This window comes from Cyprinus carpio, unplaced genomic scaffold (genome assembly GCF_018340385.1).
Source record: "Cyprinus carpio isolate SPL01 unplaced genomic scaffold, ASM1834038v1 S000006585, whole genome shotgun sequence".
NCBI classification, from domain to species: Eukaryota; Metazoa; Chordata; class Actinopteri; order Cypriniformes; family Cyprinidae; genus Cyprinus; species Cyprinus carpio.
Window position 1 is genome coordinate 303,356 of NW_024879238.1, and position 27,923 is coordinate 331,278.

At 37.0% G+C, this 27,923-nt stretch overlaps 1 pseudogene; it reads right to left on the reverse strand.

Annotated features, from left to right (window-relative positions):
* Positions 1-15,459: 15,459 nt before the first annotated feature.
* Positions 15,460-27,480, reverse strand: LOC109107851 (annotated as a pseudogene).
* Positions 27,481-27,923: the final 443 nt, after the last annotated feature.

Below are 27,923 nucleotides of genomic sequence, written 5' to 3' on the forward strand. Positions count from 1 at the left end.
TGTTTTGCGCAGCTCGTCAGTAAACAATGGTTCTGTGTAGTAAATGCTGCTCCAAGTGAAAACACGCACGTGTAGAGATTTACCGCTGATTACAGAACTGGCTTTACTGACAAGATGCGCATTAAATATCGCTTGCAATTATTCGTGCAGCCCTACTGCTGATCTACTGGGATTTTCACGCACAACCATCTCTATGGTTTACAGAGAATGGTCAGATAAAGAGAAAATATCCAGTGAGTGGCAGTTGTGTGGACGAAAATGCCTTGTTGATGTCAAAGGTCAGGGGAGAATGGGCAGACTAGTTAAAGATGATACAAAGGCAACAGTAACTCAAATAGCTACTCGTTTCAACCAAGGTATGCAGAATACCATCTCTGAATGCACAACACGTCGAACCCTGAATCAGATGGACTGAATATCAGTCCATTGCTTAACTCCATATTCATTTATGTGTAGCCCACACATTTGGCTTTAATGTTTCTAATCACTTATTGTGTATGCTTTTTAATAACTATTGAATAGTTTAAGTATTCATATTCATGTTTAGTATGTGTGTGTTCGAATCTTCTTGCTTAAAACGTTTCTGACCATCAGTTATTTGTCAAATGAATCATATTCTTGTTATAGGAATCATGTCCAAATTATACCCTGCAAGAGCGGGAAAATTCGGACCACGTGCTTGATAAGATAACATCTGATTTATGAATGGGTGGGACAAACATCGCAACACACCGAGAAAAGACAATATCTAATTGGTCAAGACAACATTTGAGGTGTGGCCAAAAGGCCAGTTTAAATACTCAGGACACATCAAATTTTGCTTTTAGTCTTTGCTTTTTAGCCTTTGCTTTTAGTCATGCTTTTAGTCATTACGTTTAGCGTTCTTTGAGCGCGGTTCCAGCGTGCTTCGGCCTGCACGCCTGCTGCTACTTAGCCACGATGAGAAGAAACACCACCTAATCTCTTCAAACTTTACTTGTATTCTTTTACTTTAGTTTCTTTTCTTTTCCGTTTGAGAGTTTCGTGTTCCGAGTTAAGTTTTGTAACGCCGTGTCTCCGAGTCTGACCTAGCGTCTCGTCTGAAACTTCAGCCAGCCCACAACTCCGCATCGTCAGCCAACGCCCAACCACGGGCTTCCCAAGACGTCACTTCAACGACTACTAAACTTCCAGCCAATCAGCAACCTCGGGAAACCCCCTTTTCAGCGAAAACAAGGGGAACCCCGTTACACAGGCATCACAAGTAACGTACCTCCAGACTCTGATCTGTACTGGTGTTATCTAATATAATTTTAACCTCATTGATGAACTCCCTTTAATTAAGTGACTGATGGTTGTTCATGTCTATGCAATTTCACGTATTGCTGTAAACTTGGGATTTCACATTTTCATTCTCTTAAACTCATTCTTTCCTAACGTTCTATCCTCCTGCAACTTGTGTGAATGTGTGAGTGCGTGTGCTTATGTGTTAGATTAGTTTATATGTCTTAGATTTATCTAATAAAGCCTTATTCATATTGAAAAGAGAAGTATCTTGTGTTTTGTGCTTACAAGTTAATGTCTTAAACTGCCAATCTTGTTACTGTGCTAATTAATAGTGTTTTCACTATACTTTGGATATTTATATCCAGCGCAGATTTGATGTTATACGGCTCGTTCAGTGAATCGCTGGCCGTTTCAGTGATCAGCCGTAAAACAGTGATTCTGTTCAAATTCCCTTTAAAATCTTAAATGATTCCCTTTGAGCTAAATTGACCTGTTTCCCTTACATGAACATGACAATGAGTTCACTTTACTCAAATTGCCTCCACACCAGATCTCGATCCAATAGATCAACTCCAGGATGTGGTGGAACAGGAGATTCGCATCATGGATGTGCAGCCGACAAATCTGCAGCAACTGCGTGATGCTATCATGTCAATATGGACCAAAATCTCTAAACAATGTTTTCAACACCTTGTTGAATCTATGCCACGAAGAATTAAGGCAGTTCTGAAGGCAAAAAGGGGTCCAACCCGGTACTAGAAAGGTGTACCTAATAAAGTGGCCAGTGAGTGTACATATAAATATGCAAATATGCATTCTGGTAAATATCAGTACTGGTACTACTAGATCTCAGTGCTGCATGTGATACTGTTGATCATAACATTTCTAGAAAGACTGGAAGGCTTTCTGGAATGGTACTCAAATGGTTCAGGTCATACTTAGTAGGTAGAGGTTATTATGAGAGTATAGGAGAGAATAAGTTTAAGTGGACGTGCTTGACATGCGGAATACCACAAGGCTCAATTCTTGCACTGCTCTCGTTCAGCCTGTATATGCTCCAACTAAGTCTAATAATGAGAAAGAACCAAATTGCCTATCACAGCTATGCAGATGATACCCAGGTTTACCAAGCATTATTGCCAAATGACTACAGCAACATTGACTCCCTCTGCCAATGCATTGATAGAATTAACAGTTGGATGTGCCAGAAATTTCTTTAGTTAAACAAGGAGAAAACTGAAGTCATTGCATTTGGAAACAAACAACTTCAAAGATGAAGTTCTCAAGGTGAATGCATGCCTTGATTTTTAGTTGTTTGACCCCTAGAGTCAAGTCAGGAATCTTGGTGTGATTATGGAGACAGACCTTAGTTTCATTAGTCATGTCAAAGCAGTAAACAAATCAGCATACTATTATCACAAAAACATTGCAAGAATTAATGTTTTGTTTTGTTTTCCTTTATCTGTCATGGGTTGGCAAGGGAGGAACTCAAGCAGCAGGGTGGACTAATTTGAACATCTCCTCACCGGCTTTCCCAAGAAGACCACTAGACAGCTGCAGCTCATCCAGAACACTGCAGCCAGAATTCTGACAAGAACCAGAAAATTTGAACATATCACACCTGTTCTCAGGTCCTTACAGTGGCTTCCAGTTACATTTAGGATTTATTTTAAAGGTGCCATAAAATGAATGTTGTGTGGCCGCAGTGTGTGAAAACAACCAGCCTATAATGGTAAAAATCCACCCACTCATTGTTTTATAATCCCAATAATTCACAAACATTCCAACAAAACTATCATATCCACATTTTGAAGTATCGCGATGACATGTGGTGAAAGTCCGCCCATTTTCCAATCACCATATACAAATACCATAAATACAACCCCCAATCAGAAACTACTGCCTTCCATCACTACCTTCTTGATATATAATGTCAGCGCCAAAGCGCAATTAAAAATGTTGTGTGTTGTCGTGGTTAACTTTCATTTTCGAAGGAAATGTCCCGGAAAAACCCCCCCAGAAAAGTCCTATACATTTGTGCTAACATTTTACACCAGACTGCCTCACAAACGAGGATCAGTTCAGCGCTGGAGATTGCTTTTGAAAGAGGGGTCAATACCAATGCTTTGTCTTTAGTCTGGATGTTTGCGCACAAATCATCACGCGTCATATTTTGTTTTCCAAAAGATCTTCTTGGATATCTGTAAGGCTAATGTTACTAAAGCTACCATTGCCTGTTTTCAATAATGCTGCCTTCATATGGTTTAATATAATTATAGTCTTTCAACATTACAGTATAATTGAAAGCCATTATTTTTAACACTTAATAGGCTCTGAAAAATATGACAACTTTAAATTTAAGTGAACTTGAAAGTCTTCACATAAACTGTAAATTGTATATGTATAAACTATAAAATGAATATAAATTACTCATTCAAACTACAAAAGTTAATCAGCGACTAGAGCAGTGGACTGATTTCTCCTTTTTCTTTTGTTCTTTGATTTACATCAATGACGGACTTCAAAAATTCTACAGTCATTTTGGACTCATTTAAGACCGTGTCTGATGCACATGACTTCAGATCTGACACACACATCCGCTTTTCTCCCAACATTTTACAGTCATTTAGGACTCATTTAAGACCGTGTTTACGAGGTAACTCGCCATAACTGCACATTTGCATGTAATTGTGTGTGTTTTTGTCTGCTGAAGCTGCTCAGCAGCGTATGTGGCAAATCAAACGCGCAGCCTTTCAAACTCCATTTAACAATCAACTTTGTCCAGTCTCTGTGCTATTTCTCACTAGAAGATATGACCGATAGCAAGGTCATTATACTTGTTTAAACTAGAGTTGCGGATATCTAATAATTAGGGGTGTAAATCGGATGGTTCGTCAATATACGATACTATATCGATTTTCATACCAGGCGATACGATATTTGCCAATACCTCAAAAATTTCTACGATACGATTACGATTTCGATTTGATACAGAAGTATATCGATCGATATATCGATATTTTGATATTATACAGCTACATTTTTATTAACTCACAAATGCAACCAAAATATATAACATGAACATTTATCTGAAATTTTCACATCGTGTACCTCAATTGGGACATTCACAACAACAACAACAACAAAAACAATTTTTTTTTTTTTTTTTTATAAAATAAAGAAAATAAACAATTGGACAAACAATTCGGGTTGCTACTATGGGCTCAGTGCAAAAAATATTTTCTACAGGTAACCAAATTATAAGCAATAGCAGGAAATACAATACAACAAAGACACAAGCTCAATAAACTTTAAAACAGTTAAATAAACTGCTTTTCAGGTTTTTCGGCTCAGTCTAAAATAAATTTTAAGGTATGCTGCAGAAATGTAATAATCAAATATAAATAACTGTATAGTCTTCACTGTTTAAAACTAAATATAGATTAATCATTTTTGATGTTACAAAGATTTAGTCAGAAGCAGTGAGCATTTGTATTTTTCTTTGACAGCATAGATTTATTATTAGTTTGCTTTCACTTTAAGAACCAAGCACGGATTTAATATACACATGCCTTTTCTTTCTGAACTGTTAATGTTAAGACATATGCCTAACCGACTGTGTTTATTAGGATATTCCCCAAAACGCGCATTTTGATGTAATTATGTATTTATTGATCCATGCACAAAAAAAGCAGAAGATAGCTCAATTTAATATTCGCGCATGTGGCTGTCTGTGTGCGTGCACGCGCTTCAGATGTGTGTGGAGAAAACTTCTCACACAGCGCTCGACTGTTCCACAAACAATCCTGAGCATCTTTTACGCTCACCTTGTGCCTTTGGCAGTCCTTATACCGAGTCCTGATCCCTGAGTTTGAACGAGAATGCACGCGTTGGTGGTAATGCATAGACGGACATTGTGTGAAAATGTAGACAGTGCCAAATAAGCTGCCTATTTATATTACAGATATCGATATTTTACGTGTGCCATCGATGCATCGTATTGTCAGACATCATACCGATGTATCGATTCATATCGATGAATCATTACACCCCTACTAATAATCCCCTCACATGAGCGCTTGTTGGTGAGTGTCTTCCTTTTCTTTTTCGGCTGTGAAACAACGGCCCAGGCCAGTGTTGCCACCTTGTGGACAAACTTATTAGAGCAAAAACAATTTGAGGCGTGTGTGCGACTCTTCCACTGGGTCGGATGAAGATGATTGGCGGGCCGGACTAGGCTCGCGGGCCACCAATAGAATAGGCCTGGCCTAGGACCTAAATACATTGCAGATATGCTCTCTGAATATAAACCTAACAGACCACTCAGATCATTAGGATTGAGTCAGTTAGAAATCCAAGAGTTCACCCAAAACATGGGGAGTCTGCTTTTAGCTATTATGCCACCTGCAGTTGGAACCAGCTTCCAGAAGAGATCAGATGTACTAAAACATTAGCCACATTTAAATGTAGACTCAAAACTCATCTTTTTAGCTGTGCATATACTGCATGAGCACTGTGCTACGTCCGAACTAATTGCACTTTTATGTATAATCATGTTCTACTCTTAACCGTTTTAATTCATTTTAAATCAATTTTTAAAAAATGTAAGAATGGGACAACATTCCTATTCCTAAACTTGAGCAACTTGTCTCCTCAGTCCCCAGACGTTTGCAGACTGTTATAAAAAGAAGAGGGGATGCCACACAGTGGTAAACATGGCATAGATTTTGTATTGTATTGGCGTTTCGTCCACACGGATCCGGCATTTTGAGAGGGTGAAACCGATATTTTTTGAAACCGGGTCCCAGAGTGGATAAATTTGAAAACGCGTTTTCATGTGGATAGTGAATCTGTATATTTTCTGAAACGATGACGTCGTCAGCCCACGTCTCGCCCCTAGTCAGACACCGATATGTCACATAACAGCAACAAAAACATGAACAAACACAGAACGATTGTCTTTTTACAAACTAACATTAACACCAATTAATAAATGTATTGTTCCATGTTCGTTTGTATACCACGCGCAAGGTTTATGCGCATAGTCCAAGTCTTCTTCTCCATTTTTAGTGTATCTCTGTGGCAGACCAGTGCCACATGCACGTATACTACATTGTTTTGTGGTTTCGTGTGGATGCAGATATTTCTTGAGACGAGGAAAAAAAGATTGGATAGGGAAAGCTCTGAACGTGATTTAGGCTACGTCCACACAATGCCAAATTGATTGGATTTTGACACAATATTTACACTGAAGCTGGCAGACGGCTATGGTAAGGGGCATGACATCTCACAACCAGGCGCCAAGTGCTGTCAATCACAACACATATTGGCCCAGCTAACAAATCACATTTCATATTTCAGAAGGCGGGCCTTCATTTGATACAATAGAGTTTCTAACTAACTAACACTGTGCATATAGCAGTTCTTAATCCTGGTCCTCGCAACCCCGCTCTGCACTATTTGTATATTTCTCGTACCGCTTCAAGGGTTTTTTCCATTCGAACGTAAGTGCCCTGCGAAATGGACATCACAGGATATTTCGTCATGATAGGGCATTCAAGTGAGCGAGACATGACTTCTATGCAAATCTCATGATTACAGTTAAATAATTAACCCCCTCATACTTCTGGAGTAAGTCTTGTCTCCATCCTACATTCTTGTAAGTACATTAACTTATCATCTTTTTCCCATAACATTTGTATATTATTATTTTATATAAAATTATACTATTATTATCCCTTATATTTTTATATTTGTTTACATACATTTTTTTCCCCTTCATTTCAATCTCTTAACGCTCTGAATACTTTTGCAAAGCAATACACAAATTCAAAGGGGAAATATAGCTCTAATAAAAAATATAGCTCTAATTAGTTAATGTAATAATAATAATAATAATAATACACAAATATTAAATTAAATGTTTAATGTTAATAAAAAACTGTTGTTCCCTCAACATAAGAAGTCATGGCCACGACATAATATCATGTTCCCATGAGGTAATATGATGTTCCCACATATTAATATCTTGTGGCCACAACATATTATTATGTTCCCATAAGGGAGGGACAGCTGGATTAAGAACACCTGAAATATTGCAAAGGGCATACCAGCTAACTATACTCCAAAGAATAATTGCAGTTGGGGCAGAATTAAAAGCGGAGATGTCAAGTCGGACACTTTCTGCTCACGGTAGTGATGCTCTCGCGGTGTTTTCATACTCTATCACAGATGAAGTGAATAAAATGCAATATTTGTCAAATACACAGATGTTTCGGAAACATTTTCATGAGCAACAGAAACACTTTTTATATACTGCTTAATACAATGCCAAAACATAAACATAAACATATACTATTTAAATACCAATAAAGTGGGGGTAAATATGCTTTTATCAGTGTTTTTTTGATAAATGTGATTTTACTATTCTACAAAAACTGATTTCTGAGCATTATTAGAATTAAAGATGTTATAATAAACCTGAATGACACACGTCATCATTGTTATGTGGTGAATTTGACGAATCTTGAAACAGCTGTCTTCATCAAAGCTCCTGCACCCGCTCTACAGAAACTGCACTGGCTGAGTTAGTCGGCTGCTCTCAGAGCACTATCGCGATACTTTAATGCCACACATGACAGTGACGTGGCATCGGTGCCGTCTCAAGTGGGGCAAAATTTCTAACCGGCACGCACTGCTTCAAGTCAGCCGCTGATCGGTCTACACAGCACCGCATGAAGCAGAACACACCTATTGATTAGCATGCTCATGTGTGTTTGAATAGGGTTAGAGCTAAACTCTGCAGGAAAGTGGATCTTGTGGGCCAGATTTGAGGATGCCTGTTCTATGCCAATTATCATTTTGGGGAAAATGCTTCATTTATTATTATGGTAATACTTTGATAAATGTATGAAATCATGTAAATATTTTATCCAAGTAGTTTTGGTTTCTCATCACTAGAAAAACCTTGGGTTTATCTGCAGTTGCTGTTGTGGGAATACATATGCTGTTTAATAACTAATACACAAGTAAAACGTGAACACGGAAACATGCAATAAAGACATAGAGATGCAAGACTGTTCTACCTCCTATGTTTCTGTTAAGAACTAATACACAAGTACATGGTGCTCCCAGGAACTGGGAAGTATGCCTTAGAGAGAGGGAGATATATGTAGTTATGATTTCAGTGTTCTTGGCAACTTCTTTTCTCATGGGTCACTTCCAATCTGACATTAATACAAGTCTTTTCATCACTGTTTAGAGGCAGTTTTAAATACATTCACCTTAAAGGGGTCATCGGATGCCCATTTTCCACAAGTTGATATGATTCTTTGCAGTCTTAATGAAAAGTCTATAATATACTTTGGTTAAAATTTCTCAATGGTAGTGTATAACAAAACCTTTTTTTGCCCTGTCAAAAACAGCTCTAGTTTCATTGCATTTCCCTTTAAATGCTAATGAGCTCTGCTATCCCCGCCCCTCTCCCTCCATGGGGTGACACACAGTTCTCTGAGAGACTGTAAGCTTTAGCTGCATTCATCATGAAACTTGCTAAATAGCAAATTATTAGGAAAGGCAATTTGCAAAATTCATTAAAAAAAATGTACAGTAGGTGGACAACCAAAATGGGTAATACCGCCGCAAGGCCGCGGCGTTAACTGCAAGTCAGTCGCATGTTAAAATCATTCGCGAAACTACCGCCAGATGGCGCAAAGGGACAGATTGCAAACTGAATGTAATTGAAAGGAAGACGTAAAACAACAATAACATTATAATATACATTATTGTAACAAATTACCTCAAAGTGAGATGTACATAATTAATCATAACGGGTTATTATTAACTACAATCATCTTCAGGAATTACTTGTAGCATTATATCATTAATAGTACAATAAAATGATTTGTTCGTCCGCAGGGCGGACAGTGTTAATCGTTTATTGACGTTTATTATTGTGTAATTTCTCTGGCCACGAAAAATAATTTTACTACTAATACATTGCTCTCAGAGCATGTAACAAAACCGGAACGTTAAAGTGACCTCGTCCTGTGAGCAGCAAACACAGACAACCAAGTGTGAATACATATGGATGTTTATTTAACTACTCTACAGGGGAACATACAACATCTGACTAGACACAAACATACACACATTAAACATAGACGCCAATGCAAGGAAGGCATGGATAGAGAGACAGCGCACTGCAGAGTGAGAGTGAGCGAGCGCTCATGTGCAAGTAAAAAGGGTCAAAGCGTAGTATTTACTCATGGACTAAATCACAACCTGTTAAGAACCATCAAAGAATCACATCACCTTAAATAAAAAGGGTCAAAGCCTAGAAGCACATCTAAATAGTTAACAAGCGGTTACTTGCATTGGTTCTGTAGTTGCTGAGTAAAGTGTCCCAGTGCATGTATAATGCGTAGATTCCTGTTGAATCCTGTTAGGAGTGAAACCTTCATCATTTCATCCATGGGTCGACTGCTCCGAAGAGAATCAACAAAGTTGCTGAAAACTGCCAGAAGATCGGACTCCCCGGAAGGGGAGTCGCGAGGTGTCCAAGGTGATAGGTGTCTCCAGGGAACCGCAAGTTACACCCCAACCCCATTTGCATATTTAATAAATTTAATCAGGTTTCCCAGTAACACCCCTTTTGGTTGGATTGACCAACAACAAGGCATATAGTTTCAGCGGGAAAGTGTTTCTTTGTCTCAATGACACCTGATTTGCATATTTTATGAATGGAGTGATTAACTGGTTATCTGGTAACCCAAACTATGGTACAAATAGTATGATGCATTTTAGGCTCACATAGTGTACATAATTGTTTGGGGAATAAAAAGCAGATCATTTTGATACCAAGGACAACATATGTCGAAGATCTTAAAGAAGAGATCCACTCATATACCTGAGTATAAGCATTGAGAGTGTAACTAATACAAATAAAGAATGGTAACCAAACAACCACCAAAAAAAAACATAAAAACAATAATAAATGAATAAAGTGTGTGTGTGTGTGTGTGTGTGTGTGTGTAAATGAATAAAGTGTGTGTGTGTGTGTATGTGTGTGTGTGTGTGTGTGTGTGTGTGTGTGTGTGTGTGTGTGTGTGTGTGAGTTGGCTGCTCAGCCGGGCCCATTAGGTGTATGGCATCGAGGGCTATCTAGTTATCTCGGAATGTGTTTGAAGTTGGATGGGAGACCTTAAAGAAGGTCCGCTCAGTATCTTCCAGATGATGGGGGTAAACCTTGCCATTAAGCACTCATATAAATGTATACTATGGGGCCAGATTCTGTCATTTATATGCAAATGTCAAAAGGCTAAAGAAATCCCTACAACATAAAGCCCAAACGATCATACATAATCCTAAGCAGATGCTACATTATAACATCCTTAAAAGCCATTAAAAAATAGGATAGTCTTAGGCTACAGTCTACTCATCAAAAATTTAAAGAAAGACCTTTACACAAAGGCTCTTATGCATGCTATTGTTATTAAACAGTCATTACATATATAGGCATATATATATATATACAGATTAAAAGCTAAATGTTTTAATTTCAGTTCATTCTTGGTTAAAAACAAAAAGAAATCTTCAGGTTCCATTTGCAGAGCGAAATGAGAACGGTCCAGCATTTACAAATAATTCTTATTAACTCTGTTATTAATCTTGATTTTTCAAACTGCTAACACTTTGCATTTTTGAATTCTGCCTTTACTGTGTGACCAAAAATTGTGAATTGTGACTTTGATCGCGCTGGTGCCTCACGCGCACATATTCATTGGAAACAGTCTTTCACCGAGCCATGCGGCGCGAGCAGCGGTCCACTTTGGTATATTTTTGCTAATTATGATTTTTTTTCCCGTCGATACTGAAACACGTGTGAAATCCAAAGCCTGTTTTACCTAATGAATAAGAGTTTAGCTTCAAATGGGCAACATGTTTGGATTTGTCCCGAATGAGAGCGATAAGCCCAACCTTACCTTATGTATGGCTTTAAATTATTTTTAATTACTATTATTTTTTTGTTTATAAGCCTATATTATTATATACTGCAATTATATTTATCCATTAGAATTATATATTTGTAATTCTTGTTCTGTTCTGATAAATTTGTTAAATTTAAAGGATTTGTTGTAAAGTGAAGGGAACTAAAAATATCCTGTTGGCACATTAGCCTATAGCATTATTAGGCCTGCCGTTATTATTTCTGAATGTAATAAAATGCAGCTCTCACAAACTTAATTTATTTTTTAGCGTGTTTAAAAAAATGCAAACGAAAATAGGTGATTAATCGTTTAAAATGTGTTAGGCCTATTGTGGGTTAACAAATTTACATTATATACTTAGGTACAGAGTATGGGCCTAATGTAGGCTATGTTAACTATTTACAAGTTTCGTGTATGTTTTTATCCAGCTTTATTTTTCCATTGCATCTGAAAATGACTTTGTGCATCACATTCACTTTGCGCGCTCAATCTGCCTCTCGCGTTGCTCAACTGTGGACGATTTCAAATTCAAAATGTTTGATATAAAGGTTGCTGTCATATTTTATACAGGAATTGTTCATTAAAAAAAAAGTCAAAATATATTGTTAGTTTTATGCTAGCATGCAATCAAGGACTTAAGATATACAAGATACAAGTCCATTTAGTCTATTTAACATGCACTGTGATTGCACATGGACTGTGGATTTTAAAGCATGAAAACTGAAAGTCTATGAAACATTTCTATGATGCATTCTTTTAAACAATGGGACTTAAAGTTTTCAACTAAAATATTATTTCAATTATATAGCCTGTGAATAAATAAAATGCATACTTTTCAATGAAAGAACATGTTGCTTCTGGTGTTTGGATTTGTACTTCAATATAATGAGCTCCAAGTTTAAGAATAGACTACAATAGGTTTCTCTCTCTCTCTCTTTCTCTCTCTCTCTCTCTCTATTTAACAGCATTAGCTCAATGAAATACATCTTCATTCAGGTAGACTGAATGTTTTCCTGCCTTGCTAAATGTTGGGCTCATGATCAATAAGTTGTACCCCCACGTCCAAAAACAACAACTAACTTCCAAAAAATAATGAGAAGGGAGCAGCTGCCAGAGGACTCCACTTGGTCTTAAAGCCTTCCCTCACGTTCACAAATAACAATGATTTTCGCAAAAATAATGATTAATTATCAATTGATAATTTTATATTATTTTAGTGAAAATAATAATATGGGCTGCGAGAAAATAATGAATAAAAAGAGTAGGGCTGATGTTAGTGCAGGCATGTTTCAACCCAGTAACATGACAACGGTAGGGGGTAGTTCTGTATAGCTTGTGGGGGTCGAGATAAAGGTGTGAATTTCTTGCTCTTTCATATGGACAGTGCCTTATGAGGGTATCAAACTTGCAGAACAGGTTTTAGGACAACTTTAAAGAAAGGTTTGATCCACTTCAAATGTTGACTACTGTATAACACAATAAAGATTATTAGTTATTTTAACTTAATTTCAGAGGAAGTTGTCTTAACTCAAAAAAAAGAAAAAAAAAGATGCAAACTGTTGCATTAGGGCTGGGGGATAGGCCTATGGCCTAAAAAAAATCCCCGTTTTTTTTCACAAAGAATCCGATTTACATTTAAATCATTTTTTTTGCCTCCCTAATTAAAATCAATATTCAAATGATAAAGAAATTGTTCAAAACGAGTTTTAATATAATTCTTTGTCATTTACCAGTCAAATTTATAACTGAGGTAAGATGATTAATAAAAAGCAGTAACGTTATTACCTTAATGCTGGAAAGACCTTTATTTTATTTATTTATTTATTAATACTAGCCCATCATGCATCTAACCATCCACTCCGCGATAAGAGCTGTTCAGATTAAAACTGGAGACTCTGCAGTGAGTCAGTGTCATGGACGGAGGACAGAGCAAGTGTAAATATATTTTCTAGTCTATATTTTCATCTCGTTATGCCGCTGGTTTAGGTTATGTATTTTTTTTTATTTTTTATATAAATTATTTGTGAATATAGCAGACACTGTCTAACCGTGTCTACACCGGACGGTCTTGTTCATCTCTCTCACTCGGCAGCAGAGTATGTGAGAGTGGAGCAGCAACAATTTCCCTTTCGCGCCGATTATTTAATAATCACTCCGCTCCGCGCTCACTGATACCAGAAACACTGCTCCGCACTCGCTCCGTGGATAAAGCTGAAATGTTATGTTCATAACGTAGCCTATATAAAAAAAAAATAAATAAATAAATAAAATACGCTACATTTTTCAAAGGGGATTAAGGCTATTGTGTGCAAACTTTTTTTCCTAACAAACGCCAAACTAATAACATTGTCAGCATTAAAAGGTGTAATTGCTGCTTTCTGCTGTGCAAATTTTGTTTGTGATGAAAATAACAGTACATTTCCAGTTATTTTATCTACAGATCGATGCATTTATTACAGATTTCAAAATCAGTTACAGATGAAGTAGCACTGTAAAATTACATTTGTTTGAATGCATTATTGCGAAAGCGATTGTGTGTGAATGTGCTGTATCTGTTTAAATCATGCTTTAACCCGAAAATAATCAGTAAAAGGAAGACAAACTCCTTGAGAACTAGCCTGTAAAGCTTGACTATTGCCGTCATTATAATCTTCTGATCGGAGAGATTATGTGTATCAAGCTATAGCTAAATATGTTTATCATGTGAATTCTTGCTAAATATGCAGTTATATTATGGGCTGTTGGCATGTGATTTAAAATGCACAAACCAGAAGCACAATATCTGCAGAGAAGGGTTGGCCATTTTCAAAACATTGATTTTATTTAAATTTTCGTTTTTGTGTTTCAGAGGAAAAATCAGTGTTAAGGCATCTCTCCATTACAGACCGTTCTGAAAGAAGAATTTATGCAAACATGTATAAAATGCTTTAAAAACTTTAACAGAGATGTCTAGAGGGTATTTAATAGGTCTGCCCCCACGTAAGATTTTTCTAGTTACTAGTCATTCATTTGTCATTATTCAACGAATCGCAGGTTTATATTAAATTTACATCTACTGTATAATCCATAAGGAGCCTTAATATATTCCGCGCTCAAGCACATGCATAATTTGTAATAAACAAATGTTTTCTTGACTGCTGCCAGATGAAATTCACAGTGCTGACTCTCTCCACATGGACGTGCCTTCATAGATTACATAATGCAAACTTCACAGATTACATAATGCTTTCATTCTGTATTGATTCTTTAAAAGACATTTCAAGCTTTCTGTAGATATATTTCTCATGTATGTAAGACACCCCAATTTTCAGTTATTTCATTATTAGAAAAAAAATCACGTGATCGAGAGGGCGCCTCCCTGTCATGCATGCGCATTAATAATTTTCACACAAACACTTGAATATGAATAATAATTCACATTTTGCATATGCATTACAAAGTAAATATTTTTTTACATGCGATTATCCACAATAAAACCAAACAAGATTTGTAATGAACATAAAATATGTAGACAAATAAGTATAAATGCTGCATGTGCACTCAGCATCATACGCGCAGAGCAAATCTTGCACTCTGATATTTTACGGACTATTATACAAACTTGCGTTTAAATGCGGCTTCATTTTTTTTTTTTTTACTTAAATTATATGAAGGCACGTAAAGAAGACTCCATTTAAAATCACTGAAGTTGTCAATTAATGAAGCTCTTTTTTACATCGTGTGCATTTTGTTGATTATAATGAGAGAACTTGAGTTTATATGTGAGGACGTTTTATTAATCAGTCCATTCTTTAGAGTTTCAGTGATTTAGTTAAATCGTGCAGGTTTAATTTATTTGTTTCTTGTTTTAATTAGGCCTAAATAATGGGAGCGAAATTATACAGTGCCTCATGTTTTACTAAAATAAAGAAAATAATTTATAAAACACGCAAGCCTAGCTCACAATAGGGTACCACTTATAATGCTCTGATGCAAAGTAAACCACAATTTCTTTTGAGTAATATAACACATAATTCATATTATATAAATAATACTGCACACTATTTAATTGTGTCAAATCTAAAATATGGTGTAGAGAAAATATAAGCACAGGCTCATAGGCTTGACATTTATCCTGCTTGAATTCGTTCTAAGAAACGCACATATCTTCATAAGGACTAAACTTTCATCTGTGAATATTAAATATTTTAACTATAGTGTTTTTCTTTCATTTTCCCTGACTGCAGTCAAATGTAACACATCAGTGAGGCAAAACTGATGTCTATTTGTGAAAATGTGCTTTGATGCGCTTGTTTGAAAACTTGTGATTAAAGCGCCACTCAGCGGTCAAACGCTGCAAAGCACTTTACAGACGCGGCGGCGGCAGTACATGCGGCAGTAGAACCACCATTTTGGATGGCCACCTACTGTATACTCACTTCTTTTGGAGGTGAGGCTGAAGCACAAATGATTAAATGGAGTAAATGACAACTGCTATGAAGTCATTCTTGTCTACATCTATGGAATTGAAACAATGGCGGATCGTGGGAGGGGCCTTGGTCCATGTAATGTTATACAGCCAATAATCTGAGAACGGCTTGATTTAAAAAAAAAAGGGATATTATTTATCTGGATTTTTTTTTAAAAAGCACTGGGTGGATTTTTATCATTATAGGGTGGTTGTCTAAACACACTATAGACACACATTTCAGTTCAAACAACATGTAAAAAAAGTGATTTTTGTATCCAATGAACTCTTTAAGCTTAAGGTATAGAATCAGACAGATGTTCTGAAGTCGTAAAGCTTCTCATCTCGAAGAATTGTGATTAATTGTGCTTTCACAGTGACACTTTTCTTACGCATAATTTCACAGATCTTTCTCATGCTCTCCGCACTGGTTAAATTGTCATGTGTGATTTGTGAATATTGTTCCTCATGAATTATGTCCTGCTGAAGCAGTTGATCTGCAACAATCTTAACATTTATAACCCTCTGAATGAGATCTGGAAAATTTTTATCAAAAAATGCCGCTTTATCATTATCGTTATTGAGAAGCAGATGCTGCTCATCTTTCTTCGTATTTATCTTATCAAGTTTCATCTTTCTCAATTGTTGCATTCCAGACAATGTTGCAGTCCAGACAATTATCCTCATCTCTAAAGAGAGTCATTTCAAGATCATTCTCCAGATGCATCTTGACCTTGAAGAAATTTGGGACCGTATTTCTTCTGAGTGTGATCCCTTCTTTGGGATGGACAGAGGCACCAGGAACTTTAAGAAAGTGTGGAGTTTTCATCCGAAATGCCTTGTCAGGTCTGGGATGCTTGATTGGATGGCTTGATTTTTCTTCTTTCTCCACAACTTCTTTTAAATGTTCATCAAGTGGAAAAAGGTAGACATGTAAAATGAGAGGATCTTTAGAACACATGTACAGAAGAAGATCACAGTGTTCATCCCATTGCATTATCCAACTTATAATTAACGTTTTAAGAGAGAATGATGGTTGGATAATTTTAGCATGAAATCGGGTCAGCTGCACAGGCTCTACATATATTCCCTCATCTTTTACGCTGAGGACTTTCACAGCATCCTTGAGAGAGGTGTCAGAATGTCCTAAACAGACATAATGGGGCAGATGAACCTCTTCCAGTTTCCCTGAGATCACCGTCACGTCAATCACTGGACCGATTCGGTTATACCGCAGATGCTCCAGCTTTGTGTTGAGGAACCGACCGTCTACGACATGATACTGAAAGGTGACCTCACAGTCACAGACCCATCGCATTCTGGTGCTGACACACTCGTAGCGGCCTGGGACAGTGCTGACCCTAAACTTTGATATGCCTTCCTCTATATTGGTTGACGGCTCAATCTGAACCCACTGATCAGAATCAACTATATTGATGCAAGACTGACAGGTCAGCAGTGGCTGAATATTGAGCTCAGAAGGTTTGGAGAACCTGTAGAAGAGTAAAGAATAAAAAGTGAGTAGTTTGTATAGAAACAGGGTAGAAAATGAGCACTTAAGTTTTTTACCAAGGCTAGTCTGCTCTTGTTGATGATAATTCAAATCAGTGACATACAAACAATCAAGGAAAGCTAAAATGAAAATCTGTCTAGACTCGCACAATGACATTTCCCTCTGATGGAAACATGCTAACTGAGAAATATGTGCCATTTATCTAAAATAACAAATATTCACAAAAACATAATTAATGCATACAGTTTAATGGTTGTTGAGGAGAATTTATTATCTTTATTGGCAGTTATTGTGTACCCTTTGCTCATATGCTGAGACACACACATGCACAAATTGTGTGTGTCAGAGAGAGATAAAGAGAGAAAAATGTATACATAAAACTAACCATAAAATAAATATTTATGTATGATAACTCTATTTATGTGTGATAACTTACCCGGTTATGTGTGTATCAGGAGGCTCATACAGAGACACTGAGGAGTTCAAATAATAAACCCCAAATCCAGCATAGAGAGGTTCAGTGAATGTGTTGTTAAATGTGTGTAAAAGTGTGAGTGCATGTGTGTCAGAGACACTGTAGAAGGACAGAGTACTGGCTGACATGTCCAAATACACTCCAACTCTATTAGAGTAGCATGAAGGATCAGATATGTCAGTTGAATTATTATTGTGACGGGCAGTGAACTTGGCTTCAGTGCACAAAAGGCTCCAGGAGTTTTTGTTGCGTCCAAACATACAGTCACGACTCCTTCCTTTCCTGATGATTCCTTTATAAGTAACTGATATAACAGCCTCAACTCCACTCCATTCAGCCTCCCAGTAACAGCGTCCAGACAGACTCTCTCTACACAGAATCTGATACACATCAAATCTCTCAGGATTTTCAGGATATGACTGATCTTTTTCCACATATGTCACCTTTCTGTTCTCCTCAGACAGAATGAGTTCATTGTTTGCTGTGTTTGGATCCAGTGTGAGAAAACAGGCATCTGAACACAAAAAGAAAGACGTTTATAACACAATAGCAGTCACTGAAGGTGTGTGTTTGTTTGTGTGTAGACATACATTTCTGTAGTCCTTCTGTAATCCTAAACTCTCCTCCATGAGCCACACTGTAAAAAAAAAAACTGTCACATTCCACACATCTGATATGATTAGTAAATCGATGATGTTCAATTTTAATAGCCAATATGGATTATTTGTATATTTATGTCCAATAATTGAAATGCAGAACCATTTGAATTTAATTTAAACACTGTATGCATTTTTTTTTTAAAATAACAACAGCATTATCATCTATAACATTATCAATAGGCAGAATTGTTTTGGAGAACATAAATGAGAAGGTCTGTAAACTTTGTATAAATGTGTAAAGCTCTAACTGAGACATTTAATTCATACATTTCAAAAATTTACTTGTGGGCCACAAAATATGAGGTGGAAATATGTCAGGGTTACAGTATCTCGTGGGCCACATGAAATGAGGTGGTGTACCAGTTTGGGCCTGTGGGCCTTTTGTTGTGTTTGACTGATATATTTTTATTTGTTATGATATATTTTTATTGGAATGTCATAGGACCTGATTTACAAACAATAAACACAATAGCTAGCCTACAGACTATTTTAGTTCTCCTCACTACACAACAAATCAATTAAATTTAATGGTATATTTAGAACAGAACAAGAATGAATGTTGTTAAAATATAAGTAGCGAAAAATTGAAAAAAAACGCTGTTGTTTTCACACAGCCTACCTCTCTCATTCGGCACAAATCCAAATGTTTCCATATTTGAAATGTATTTGAATGCTAAACTATAATTTATTATGTAAACCAGTCCCTGTACTTGACGCACTTTCCACAAAAAAAAGCATCCTCTTCTGATAAAAAAATCATTATCTTCACGAGCAAATATGCTTCATGGCCTGAGTTCAGGCTGAACAGCATGGGTTGTACTATGGACTGTTTTAATTAGCCAGTGTATCCAGTGCTTAATTTGTATATTGCAAGGTCCCAGAGCTAAGCGATGTGATGGATCTGGCAAGTGCTCGGAGCTTGAGTGATTACCAGCTTGCATCAGTTGCTTTCATAGTGTGCACATGTACTCCAAAAATAATGGTTATTTTATTTCAACCAAAACATTTTTTGTGTTTGTGTAGTTGTGTAACCCGGTTCCCTGATAGAACCATCGCAACAACCAGAGCAGGACAGTAACGGAGTACAGTACTTAAGTACAATTTTGAGGGATCTGTACTTTACTCGAGTATCATTTTTGGGGACTACTCATGACTTTACTCAAGTACATTTGAGAGGCAAATATTGTACTCTTTACTCCGCTACATTTCTATCCATAACCGTAAGTACCCGTTACTTCTTCGGCCCCGTCGACACGGAGAAGGAGCTTACCCTAATCCGATTTTTTTATTCCTCATCTCAAGAAATATCCGAGTCCACACGAAACCGCAAAACGATGTAGTATACATGCCAGACCAGCATGTGGCGCTGTAATTCTGCCACAGAGATACACTAAAAATGAAGAAGAAGACTTGGACTATGCTCATAAACCTTGCGCATGGTACACAAACGAACATGGAACAATACATTTATTAATCTGTGTTAATGTTAGTTAATAAAAAGACAATCGTTCAGTGTTTGCTCATGTTTTTGTTGTTATTACGTGACGTAGCAGTGTCTGATTAGGGCGAGACATGGGCTGATGACTTCATCGGAAAAAAAGAAAAATCTCGGAAATGTATTGTTTCCCTTTCAAACGTGATTGGATTGTGCAGGGGCCACTGGTTGGGACAGCCTATCAGCAATCACATTCAGCTATCCTTCATGACATTTGATTGAATTGAAGTACACTACACACACACACACACACACACAGAGTTGTCACACATAGATTGTGTGTGTGAGAATTGTGTTATTCAGCTGAAAATATTTTCTCCTGCCTTTGCCTGTATTGCCCTGTCCCAAATGGCACACTCCGGACTTGTGGACTTCCTCAGAGTCCACACTTTGGTGATGTCATGTAGTGCAGAGCTATAGGGCCCTTGGCGCGAGTCCACGAGGGCGCATTGAGAGGTATTTTTGGGACAGACTTGATCGTCATGCCAGAAATAACGGTCTGGTTGTTTTTTGACAGGAGCTGCAGGTTCGGAGAATGCTGCCTATGCTCCATTTGAACTAAGATTACAATTTTAACACATAATAAACATGTGCGTGAGTTTCAGATGAATTTACAGGTTTAAATATAAATACTAGGTTTACATATGACTCAGTATTCCTGGGTAGTTAAAGTGTGCGGAGCCTGCATTTATGCGGGCTTCGCGGAAGACCGCTTCAAGGGTACAAAGGGGGCGCTGCTGAGCACACTTCAGAGCGTTAAAATGCTGAATGGGATGGCCTACGGACTCGTAGACTCGGCGAGCACGTGCAATTTAAGTCCACGAGACCGAAAGTCCACATGAAGTGCGCCATTTGGGACAGGGCCTTTGTCTGTGAGAGGAAGGGGCTTAATACTGTCACTCAAATTAGCTGAATTTTATTTTTCCTTCTTTGTACGCTGACCTAAACACAGCTGATTAGCTGATTTTCTTTAATCGTTATTATTTTCTCTTCTATGCTGCCTGAATTCAACTGAACGTTTACGCACACTAGGGATTACCAATATGGCGGCACGACGGCTTCACTTTCATGACGTTCTCTATTATAGGTCAGTGGTTGTAACGCATATTTGCCCTGTTAAGTAAATATGACCCTATATCTCTGTTCAGGAAACCACATTTTTCAGTAAATTTCTTTAGTAAACACACACACACACATACTTGAGTTGCTTGAGTGCGCATTTTGGATCCTCCAGTTTTTCAGAGAGCAGCTTGTCTCCTGATTCTCCTGGGTTATTGTAGCTCAGATCCAGCTCTCTCAGGTGTGAGGGGTTTGAACTCAGAGCTGAAGACACATAACAACAGCCTTTCCTCTGTCACCATACAGCCAGACAACCTACAAACACACACAACAAGCCCACATGGCAATAATTTGGAAATCAGATGTCACTGTCACAAAGTCACCTTTGCAGTTTGAACTACAGAAGATAACAGCTGTAAAAGTAACAAAAACATCTCTGGAAATGTATCAGAGTACAAGTATTAATTTTCATTTAAAATATTGCAGTTAACAGAAACAACTGTCTGAGTAAAGTACAAATTGGTGCTTTGGTTTTCTTCTATTTGTACTCTGATTGTTTAAAATAAAAAATGTCTATCCAGTAAAATTTATTCAATTTTAATAGGAGGTCACCACTTGCATTAATCAAAGCATTTAAACAAAACATTTAAACACTCTTTTTATAGCAACTGGCTAATAGTTTCTGAAGGTGTTTCATGTTTCAGATAAAAAAGATGAGAACTTAATATTGGATGTAGAGGGTGAGAAAACAGCAGACCAGAAGAAGGCCACTATAGCAAAAAGAAGCAGGCAACTCCATGAGGCACATTAAGACCCCTAAAAAAGCCATGTGACTTCAAAATAAATTTAAAAGTCTCAAAAAAAGGAAGCTTACTGCCTTACGCAAATCAAAATAAATGAACTTGAAATTGCTAAAAGAGTCCTGAGTGCATTTTGAGTTTCTGATGGTTTTGAGCTCAGCTACTGTATAGTGTCCTACATTTGATGTTGACAAAATAATATAACTCAATATGCTATTCAAATAATCAGTCTCTTTTGTACTATACATGAAAATGCACTGTAATAAAAACAATGGTATGTATATCATTCACCATTTAGTTAGTATTAGTACTCCAAAACAAATCATTGAAAAACACAAACAACAGATGTTTTAAGTGAAATACTGGAACAAAAATAGGAACTGGATTCTGCTAAAACATTGCAATCACCCAAGAAAGTCAAAAACAGAAATAAAGTGTCATGTTTTATTTTAAATAGAGTAAAAGTTTTATCTGTGTTCTTAAATACCTCAGTGTATCTAGTTGACAGTGTGAACTTTTTAGTCCAGCAGAGAGTCATCTCCACTCCTAAATCCTGCAAGTCATTGTTACTCAGGTCCAGCTCTCTCAACGAGGAGTATGATGATTGTAGAGCTAAAGACAAACTTTCACAGCACTGACCAGTGAGATTACAGAAAGCCAATCTAAACAGAAAAAAACAAAAACAACACAGAAAGTAATTAGCTCTGGTCACAAGACCCATTAAACAGAGACACTGTTTTCTGACTGACATTTACAATTATCACTTCTGTGGTGGTTTTTTAGGACATTATTGGGGATGCTAAAGCACCAGCTAGCACCTCACCAATTGCAGTTTCATAGCATGTTATAGTCCTTGAACCTGAGTTCATCAGTAGTGAACAGCCTCTGACAGAATATGTTGATGGTACCATTTTTTTTAAACAATCCTGTAACCCTGCATTTGTTCAGTTAGCTTCATGGCACAGCCCCCATATATATGACTTGGATAATTTAGGGTTCCATATACTTAACCACCAGTAGGATAAAGTGTCTATTATAAACACTAGGTACCTCCTGTATTTATGATGGAGTAATGTTGAGTATTTTTTTTTTTTTTTTTTTTGGTTTGTTTGTTTAATTGTTTGGTTATTTCTTTGTCATTGTTTCCACCTGTAGTCCCTTTCAGTGCTTTCCTCTTGTTGTTTCAGTGGTTTCCTCTTTATCTATGTTTGTAATCTCAGTAGGCTGCTATATTTTAGATAACATTTTTTCTTATGTGTCTTTGAAATTTGTTCACTTACTTAATACATTGTATTGTGTAAAGTTTGTAAGTTAAGATCAGTTCCTGTCTTATATTTTAAGAAATTCATTCAATACAAAACTCTTAATCAGTATTTTTGTCATGTTTTACAATAAAAATATGTAAACATTCAACAGATAAGGATTTAGTTGGGAAACTTTCATTTCTTAAAAAAAATGACACTGTTATTCAGCCAGTGGGACACAGTTGTTAGAGAATACACATTTTAAAATCTGATAATTACGAAACACCTTTAAAACTGCATATTTAAGCGTTGTGAATTGTCATGAAAAGTCAAACCCCAGTGTCTCCAGCTGACAGTTTGGACTCTTCAGTGCATCAGAGAGTAGCTTCACTCCTGAATCCTGCAGGTCATTGTTACTCAGGTCCAGCTCTCTCAGATGGGACTTTGATGATTGTAGAGCTGATGACAAACTTTCACAGCACTGACCAGTCAATCTACAACCTGCCAATCTAAACAAGATTACATATTCAGTAATTAAAACCTGTTAGAACAACCATTACATGACAATGACTTAATCTGACTAATATTTACAATTACCACATTTGTCTTAAAATCATTTTAAAATTCTTAAAAATATATGTAAATATGTAATGCTTTGATAATTTACTGATTAACTATTAGAAAAATGATACACATATTTTTGTCAATTATTCCACTTATTGTTCCCACACCTTAAGACACTGGGTCTCATTCACTAATAATTGTGTGGATTATTTGGTATTTGTACACAGAAGAACTTCTCATGAAAAATTCACAACAATTTCATACATATATAAATTCGTTCTTAACATCGTTCTGATGTTCGTGAATTTAAAGTACCATAATGAATGGCCGCGTGCACAAGGTTAGACATTTGCATAAAACATCTCCATGTAAGGGCTTTCCGCACACACTTTTCTTACAGCATTTAAACTTGCCACTGTTTGTAAACACACTCTCATATATGGAACCCTGTTTCAGACACAGAATAAAATATTTGAAAAAATAATTGTGACTTTTTATCTCACAAATCCTTGTTTACATCTCGCAATTCCAACTTTTAAGATGTAAACTCGCAGTTGTGAGATGATATGTGGCCCTTATCTTTAAAACCATTTTATTCTGTGGCAGAAACAATCTTCCATACTCGCCCGATCCTCAAGCAATGCCAAGTGTATCATTCTCACCAGTTCTCACAATAAACAGCTGTTTCTTTTATACAGACCCAGATTACAGAGCTCTCTTTAGCAAGCTGTACATATATCTGCACTATTTAGAGAAACCTCATAGCTGAAGCTATAACATTATATTTACACTATATAAGCTATATTTCACTGTAAAAAATATAAAATAGCCATTTTTGAGTTCAGATCTTATTCCCTTGACACAGTCACTTCTTTATTGTAACCTTTAAAACATGCATTTTCTGAAAGCTGCTTTGAAACAAAGTGTATTGTGAAAAGTCCAATACAAAGAAAATGTGATTTGAATATTTAACTAATTAACGAAGGAGTCAGATGTCATACAGTGACAAATCATTAAAATAGACATAAAGAAGGGGTGCACATTCTGAAAAGTTTGGTGACTGTTGCCTTACCTCAGGGTTCCTCAAATTTAACCCTGCAGAGCACTTCCCTGCAGAGTTTAGCTACAAGACTAATCAAAGACACCTGAGAAAAACCTATTCATACACACATTTAAACATAGTGAATGTAAAAGTCAAACCTCAGTATGTTCAGTTGACAGTGTGCACTCTTCAGTCCAGCAGAAAGCAGCTCCACTCCTGAATCTTGCAGATCATTATTACACAGGTCCAACTTTATCAGATGGGAGTTTAATGATTGTAAGGCTGAAGACAAAATTTCACAGTGCTGAACAGACAGACCACATCCAGCAAGTCTATAAACAGACAATGACAAGAAAGAGTTGGATGGTTAAAATCATGTTTTCTGTATTCAGTGCATGACAAGGAATTAGTGTTTAATCGATGACAGTTAATATCCTGTGACACAAAAGTCTTAGTACAGACAAATCTGTTTCTCCTGTGATGACAATTGAACACTTACAGAGCTTTTTTGCAGTTCATCACAGCTGGCATCAGTCTCCATCTACCTTCATCTAATGTATTGTATTCCATAGGGTTAAACTCTTCCAGCACCTCCTCTGACATCTGAAGCATGTAGGCAATTGCTGAGCAGTAACCAGAAGAGAGTTTCACCTCTGAGTGTTTGTCTGATTTCACAAAGTCCTGAATCTCTCTGGACAGAGTCTTATCATTCACTTCGAGCAGACAGAGGAACAAATTGATGGATCTGTCAGCTGAGAAATCATAATGTATATTGATTCTATCTTTAATGTGTTGCATCGTTTCTCTGATGGTTTCTAAGCTGTTCTCTGTGTGTGTCAGTAAACCTTTCATAAGTCTCTGATTGGACTCCAGTGAAATACCAAACAGGAACCGCAGAAAAAGATCCAGGTGTCCATTTTTACTAAGAAGAGCTTGATCAACTGCTGATGTTAGTAGAGTATAAAGAGATCCCTTATACTTATCAAGAAACAACTGCAATGGCTCCATGTTTTTCAATAGATGGGAGTAAAACACGTAGAAAGCGGCTAAAAACTCCTGAAAGCTCAGATGGATGAAGCTGTAGACTTTCCTCTGATGAATCACAGATTCCTGCTTAAAGATCTCAGTGCAAATCCCAGAATACATCGAGGCATCAGTGATGTCTAGGCCGCTCTCAATCAGGTCCTCCTCATAGAACATCACATTGCCCTTCATCAGCTGTTTTGAAAAGCCACTTCAGCAAGTTTAACAATCACTTCTCTGTTGGACTGCAGGAGTTTCTCTGGATCTCTCTCTTTGTATTTTTGATTTCCCATGTTTATCTGAGTGAGCAAGAAGTGGATGTACATTTCAGTCAGAGTTTGAGGGACTTCTGCACTCAGATCTTCTTTTAAGAGCTGCTGTAGCACAGTGGCTGAGATCCAGCAGAAGACGGGTATGTGACACATGATGTGGAGGCTTTTTGCTTTTTCAATGTGTGAAATGATTCTGCTGGCTTGTTGCTCGTTACTGATTCTCTTCCTGAAATATTCCTCCTTCTGAGGATCATTGAATCCCTGAATCTCTGTCACACGGTTGATGTATTTTGAGGGGATCTGATTGGCTGCTGCTGGTCTTGAGGTAATCCAGATGAGAGCAGAGGGGAGCAGCTCTCTTTTCATAAGGTTTGAAATCAACATGCCCACTGATGAAACCTCAGTAACATCTGAAACTTTCTCACTGTCTGAAAACTTCAGCGTAATTCTGCTTTCATCTATACCATCAAAGATGAACACAATATTACACTCCTTATAGATCTTTGAGTTCAGATCTTGAAGTTCAGGGTGAAAGTCCAGCAGAAGTCTGTGAAGACTGTACTGATCATCTCGAATCAAGTTCAGCTCCCGAAATGGAAGCACAAACATGAAATCTATATTCTGATTGGCTTTTCCCTCAGCCCAGTCCAGAATGAACTTCTGCACTGAGACCGTTTTTCCAATTCCAGCGATGCCTTTAGTAAGAACAGTCTTGACCTGCTCTTTCTCCTCAGATCCTGCTTCAGCTGAGGCTTTAAAGATGTCATTGCAGTAGATTGGAGTGTCTTGTGAGTGTTGGTGTTCTGGGCTGTTTTCTCCATCTAAAAACCTCATGTTCTTCATTCACCCCTTCACTCTCTCCCTCTATGATGTAGAGTTGTGTGTAGATCCTGTTCAGGAGGATTTGATTCTCTCGCATTTTGATTCCTTCAAATAAACCCTCATACTTTTTCTTCATACTGTTTTTGTGTTGATCTTTGATTCTGTGTAGATCATCATCTACTGGTTGGTAAGAATCCTGCTGCAGGTCTCCAATCTGATCATCTCTGTCCACACGGCAGAAACAAGAACAGCAACATAAAGAATAAATGAGTATAAACTTTAATATTACAGGCCCAGATCATCATCCTAGATTACCTAGAACAAGCTTTATTCTTCAAATGATATTTGCTAAAAATAATTTGATTCTCTCCAAGTTTGTTTAAACTGTAATACTTGTGTTTATAACATTTTTCTCCACAAAAGAGACCTCAAATCTCTTTTAACTAACTAATGAGAATAAAATGCTATGAAATACTGAAAACAAACATGATTCAAAAAGATATTTTTAATGAACATAGCTACATTAATGAACATTCATGTTTGTACTCACATAGGATCAGAGGTCATTCCTCCATCAGTGAGATCAGGGTGATGATGTACATATCTCTCACTCTTAGTAGACACATAGCTGGATACTGAACTTGAAGCTGTCTGATCTTCCTTTGGTCTGGTGATGAAAAAACACAATAATTCACATTATTTTGCTTTATCAAAGACAAATTATATAAATAAGTTATAATTCTGTCTCTTGTTTCCAGTACTGGTTATTTTCTCACCTAGGGTTAAAGGTCCCTGTTCCATCACTTAACTGAGGGGTTGTGTTATGGAGTTAACACTCTTCACAGACACACCGCTGGGGCTCTGGAGATGTTGGTCTTTGTTTCTGATGAACAACGTTCTCCTCCTCTTTCTTTTCAAAGAGACTCATTTTAGAGGCAGTGTTCGTCTCTGTCCCCACAAAGACTGTGTTCTGCATTTTGAAATACATTGACACAGAACTCAACTGTCATCTTCATACAAACTTAAAAAGAATGCATTTTCTTCAATATAAAGTGCATGCATAATTATTAGGCACATTGATATTCTGATCGTTTTTTTGCCAAGCACATTTTACCAATTCCAAACCACATCAATTTTAATAACTACTATTTTGTATTTAATCATTTATAAGTGATATGCAATTTGTCCATGAAGGCTGGAAGTGAAAAACTCCTTGTATTCAGGTGTACAGAATTATTAGGCAGGTTTACTTT